This window comes from Urtica dioica, chromosome 10 (assembly GCF_054948205.1).
Source record: "Urtica dioica subsp. dioica isolate 48M chromosome 10, U.dioica_male_clone48M_v1_H2, whole genome shotgun sequence".
Lineage (NCBI taxonomy): Eukaryota > Viridiplantae > Streptophyta > Magnoliopsida > Rosales > Urticaceae > Urtica > Urtica dioica.
Window position 1 is genome coordinate 6973477 of NC_142765.1, and position 6331 is coordinate 6979807.

Consider the following 6331-nt stretch of genomic DNA (forward strand, 5'->3'; position numbering starts at 1 on the left):
CCAAAGAGGATTTTCTCCTCTTCTTCTTGTTTAATTTTGCCTTCCTTGTTGGAGTAGGATTAGGATTCCGCTTTTTGGAATCCAACTTTCCCACCCCCCTATGTGCCTATAAGTAAGAGCACAACTCTACATATTTTTCACAACATCACATTTTTTTTTTCTAATTTTCTCTCTCTCTCTCTACATTATTGAATAATGGAAATTCCATTATCCTTCTCCGAAGATCCCGAGGTGGATTTCTCTCTCTTCCTTCAGGACTCTGAGCATGCCGAGAATGATCTTTTTTTGGGATTATGGGAGATTCCCGTGCATGTAGAAGAGGATCCAAGTAGAGTCGAGCAGTGGCTCAAAGTGGGCGAGGAAGGCGCGACTGCACCTGTCACTCAACCTATGGAGCGGGAGCAGGTGCGTGCGCCGACTTGGCATGGTGTTCCGGTGGAAGTTGCACCCCGCCTCATGATCAACTTTGTTGACGTTGGGGGGGTGGGGGGGGAGGCGTGACGTGCCAGAATCTGGCGTGCTGTGCTGCGTGTCTGGCTTGGATGCTCTGAGCATGCCGGAGGAAGGCGTTGATGCCGCTTCTTTGGCTCTACCAGATTCCGTTCTCGATGAGATCAATTGCATGGATGTCTTCGGGCCAGAATCAGACGATCCTGACGGTGACTCGGAGACTTGCCCGAGGGACGGGAGTTCTACTGTGGAGTGCCCGGGGAAGGTGATGGAGACTGCCTCAGCTGTTTTGAGGAGTGAAGGCTCTCCTACGGGGCCAAGGTGCGCCAGGTCTGAGATCTCGGACACGAAGTCAAACGTGTCGGCGAAGTCTTTAGAGGGGATGAAGTAGTATCCCGTGGAAGGCTTTGCTGCTCCGGAGGGCTTCGACTGCTCGATGGTCAATGCTTCGAGCTCGATCACCTACCGAGCATACGTCGGTCTCAGGGAGACATACGCCATTTCGAAATCTGTGGCGCCTCTCCGTCCTTGGGAGGATGATCACCCGTTCTTCCCGCGGCGTGGGTTTGCGGCGGTGACCGTGGCGAGTCTTCAATGAGGGCTGCGATTTCCTTTTCAACCCATTGTCCAGCAGCTCCTCGCGCGATTGGGGTTGCATGCTTGTCAGATGAGCCCGATGTTCTACCTTTTGGTGGCGATGTGCCACATGGAGTGGCATTGACAAACCGAGCGGGTAATGATCGTGGGCAACTTCTGCAACCTTGTCGCGGTCTTCCAAGCATCGGGGAAGCCCGACTTTAACATGGCCTGTGACCGCCATAATACCAAGCTGATCATGGACACCGAGACGCCCAGCAGGAGGGCATGGGTGTGGGTCTCGGTCGAGGCCTTTGGAACGGCGCCGCTCCGATTCGGTCTTCTGGCTGACTTTTTTGCCAATGTGGGAGTAGATAGTCTCGAGTTCGTGAAGGGGCATGTCGGAGGCTCGGAAAGTGGAGAGCAGTTCCGCTCACTTGAGTTGATGGCGTTGAATGGATGTTTCTCGCCTTTCCTTACCGGCCGCAAGGACGTTCAGCAAGCGGAGGAAGTCCCTCGCACCGCATCGTCTCCCTTGAGCACCGATCTTCCAGGTACTTTCGCCTTTTGTCTTGTAGCTTTAGTATCTTTTAGTCGGAGTCCTGACCTTTGTTGTGTTTGCAGCTTCCTCGTCTAGGGCGATGGCTTGTGCGTGATTGGCAAGATCTTTTCGAGGTTCGAAGTCATTTGTAGCGTCTCATTCTCGGATCGCAGCGCGGAACGGCAAGGGGAAATCCGATGCCGGATTGCTCGGCGGAGAGTGGTCCTTGCGCTTTTTTGAAGCGACCCTCATCCTAGGCACTTCCGGATGCGCCTTCGGACTCAAAGCGCCAAACTCGATGATCAAGGTGGATGCCTTAGAGGTCAGAGATGAGTGTTATCTGTTGTCATTGGTGCCCACAAGAAGAGTAGTAGTTATAACTTATATACGTTTGATGTCATAAAGACTCATGAAGACTCTTGCTTGTAACTGCTGAATAATTAATAAAGAGTTGAAACTTTCATTCATTCTTCCTTGTTTGTTTGAAGCTTTATGATAAACCTTAGTCTTTAGTCCTTAAACAAACCTAACAACAAATGAAGAGTCAAATATAGATTTACATGAACAAACTCTTCATGGTTTCCTTAAAACAGCATATTCATAATCTAATGATCAAATGGCTATTGATCTCAGTATGATTATCCACTAAAGAGTTGACACTGAGAATCTCTCGGTTCAATTGAATTTATTTTCTACTCAAGAATTTAACTAAATTGTGATGAGTGGATCCACTGAATATTATCTATGTTAACCCTTCATGAATATCATCAGCTTGTCGAGATTTACAAAATTACCATTTTACCCTTCTACCTGTTATTTCCTCAACTCCTTTGTCGCTTGTGAATAAGTTAGAAACAATGTATTGATGATGAGCTAACAAGTCACATTGATTCATCCAAAAGAGTCATGATTCAATTTGGACACTGGCCAGTTCATTTGTTCACATTCTAAGGAACAAAGCATGATGTGATATACATTGCATTTCAGCAATCTTGTACATGAATTCCATATCTATGAGATCTTCACAAAGTTACTCATGACATCTTCATAACTTAGTACTTCACCAATAGGTCCTGTTCGGAATCACATAGTGAATCCGAACTCTGTCTTTCTCAAATGAGAATACGTAAGCTATGAAATGACATGTCTCATTTCAGGATTGAGGTAAGCATGATGCAATTCATACGTAGTGACTTTGAGACATAAGAGGTTAAATGGTTTATTCTTATTCTGTCTCTAGAAGTGCACTGGTCAATTTAGTACCTTCGGAAGATACCTAGAAGAACTATAGAGTCTCCAACTCTCAATGTCCCATAACCAGACATCATAGATTCTCCTAACAATCGTACTGAGATCAATAGTCTTTTGATCCTTAGATTGCGAATATATTGTTTTAAGCAAACCATGAATGAACGTTTCAACTTTTATTAATAAATAAGCAGTTACAAGTAAGAGTCTTCGTAAGACTATATTACATCAAATGTACATAAATAGACACTACTACTCTTCTTGTGGGCACCATTGACAACACACAATGGTGGGACCACGTCCGGCCTAGCCTGTAAGAAACTTAAACAACTGCTTAGGCCTCAAAATTTTTGAGAAATAAACAGCCCGAAATAAGGCCCATTTTTAGTATTATTTCCTATGTTAACATGCACTAGAATATGTTTAGGATTTTTCTTTCTCTTGGACCAAAATATGGGATTTTTCCAACTTCGTTTTTTTTTTTCCCAAAAAAATGTCACAAATAGGACTAGCTCTGGAAAAAGAGTTTAATTTTTCCTAATCTACCCCTATATCAACTAAAACATTCCTTACCTTTATTATCTAAACAAAAAAGAACCCTACCCAATAGCTCATCACATATATTCCAATTATCTATCTCTTTCATCTTTCTCATCTTCTCCGTTTCGTGATTTATCTCGCCTTCGTCATCAACATTTTCTCCAGCTCAAATACCCTACCCAATACAATTAGCTCATTATATCGCTTCATGTCTCTTCCCATTAGCTCATTATCTGTCTTCCTTACTCTTCCCATTATTCCAACCAGCTTTCTCTCTCTCTTTTCCAGTCCACAATTTTCGACCACACCCGCTCTCTCTCTCTCTCTCTCTCTCTCTCTCTCTCTCTCTCTCTCTCTCTATCTCTCTCATTTTCACCAGCTTAGCTTTCTCTCTCCCCTGTCTTCCTCATTTTCTCAGACCAGTTGTGTCTCCCAGCTCAGCGACAAAGCACCGCAACACAACGACCAGTTCAAAGGCGTCGACATATTACGGTAAGTTATTCATACACCTAGGTTTAGTTGAACGTTTTTCCCAAAATCTGATAGATTTGTTTGTGATCGGCTCCGAGAATCACTAAACAAATCTAGTTTTCCGATTGAAGGCTTGGTGAATATGTTGTCATAAATTAGGATCTATGTGACAACGGCGACACTAAATCTTCAACAAAAAACCGGATTCGGTTATATATTTCTTGAAAACATAATCACGAAATAACTTATCCATGACCATGTAATCACGAAATATATCGATTGCATGACAACATAATCACGAAATAACTTATTCGTGACCATGTTATCACGAAATATACTGATTGCGTGACAACATAATCACAAAATAACTTATTCATGACCATGTTATCACGAAATATACTAATTGCTTGACAACATAATCACGAAATAACTTATTCACGACCATGTTATCACGAAATATATCTATTGCATGATCACTTAATCAAGAAATAACTTATTCCTAACCATGTTATCACAAAATATATCTATTGTGTGACCTAAAATATTACTTTATTTTGTTATAAATTTTGAGTTGTTTTGTATATTTGGATTATGTGCAGTGATGAGACACGTTCATACATTCGTCAAGCATAGCACAAAATGGGTGAAACCTTCACGTCACTTGACCAAGAAGAGTGAGGCTATTTTAATACATGTGAAAGCAACATACGATGAGTTCTTGCATCTATTATATGTCACGCTGCAGCTTTCACCTTCTACTCATAAAATCCATGTTAAATACGAGATAGAAGGGTCGGTGCCATCAGTTATTATTGCGTTAGACCTAAGTTTGAAATGTTATTTGCATCTTCAGAGGGAGAGAACGGACAGATCAAACTTGAATTTGGTAGTGGACACAGATCAATTGAAGGCCGACCAACCTATTGTCAACTTTGTTACATCGTGTCTAGAGATGGAGGGTGGTACATCTGAAATCCCAAAAACCCAACTTTGCACGAGTGATTCTGCTCAAACTCAACCTGACATGCTGTGTCCAAAGTCGAAGGGTGGTGCTTCTGAGAAGCCCAACCACTATTCGGCACGAATTGCTTCTACTCAATCTCAACTAGATATGTCGTGTCCAAAGCTGGAGGGTGGTGCTTCTAAGATACTCAACCAATATTCGGCACGAGTTGCTTCTACTCAAACTCAACCAGATATGTCGTGTCCAGAGCCGGAGGATGATGCTTCAGAGATCCTCAGCCATGACTCTGCACTAGTTGGTTCAAATAATTTTTTTTATGTTATGTCTTTTCCAAATACGGAGGGTGATGTTTATGAGCTTCCTAACCACGACCCAAGTCAGAGTCCTTCACGCACACTAGAGGACACTCATGCGTCTTCAGGCACACTAGAGGTTGACATCGGTTTGATGGATATTTATTCTCCCATAAGAATATTTAAAAGAGGAATGAATATCAACAAAAAAAGCTTTGAAGAAACATTTAAGCATGTTCTCGATCCAAAACCATTTTTGTTTTAAAACGAAAAATTCTAATAAACAGATCATCCATGTAGTTAGCGTTGATGACTCGTGTGCGTGGTCATTCGTGGAGTTAAATTACGACAAAGTGAAGTCTTCGTTGTGAGAAGGTAAACATACTTACATATCTTATACTCCAATATTACAAATATCACCAAATCTTCTATCTGTCGTGAAAATATCGTCACGAATTATAGGTTAAGTTCGTGACTACAACGTCACGAAACATTTCGTGAAAACATCGTGACCAAATTTGATGATTTCGTGATACCATCGTCGCAAATTAACAATCTTCTAACCTTATTTCAAGTATGATTATTAGCATACGTGTGCAACGCAATTCAGACAAGGAAAACATCCCCGACTACATGCACATTCATCGGCGATGTTGTAAAAATCAAATATATCGATCCCGCATGTTCGCCATTTAAACCAATAGACATTATATGTTCCATGTAGCAAGATTTTGGAGTGGAAATTGGTTACAAAAAAGCATGGATGTCAAGGGTGGAAACGGATCGACTTGACTGGAAAAAAATGTAGCGGTTCCATGGCCGGAAGCGATGAGGTGTCAAATTTTTTTAAAAAAATGTACGTATATGATACATGTAAGCCAACATTGTAAGAGATCGTCAGATAGTGACATGTATTAATTTGTCCACAAATATAATTTTTCAAAAATATGTTTTAATTATAATATTTTTGTTAAAATTCTAGTTATATATAATAAAAAAAGTGTATACTACAGAAGATATATGTTTTTTCCTTAATTTAAGCAACAAAGAGTGTCATCTCTAGATCACAATGTGAGTACGGGTTATGTAGTGTAATGTATTCTATAATTGTTATTTGTTTTACACGTCTACATAAGTCCAAATGATTCTTGATATACCAATGTTCTTCAGCGAACAAATAAGTTTTTGTTTAATTTCTAAGGGGAGAACGAAATTTCATGACACTCAAGTCAGGCACGTTACGAATTT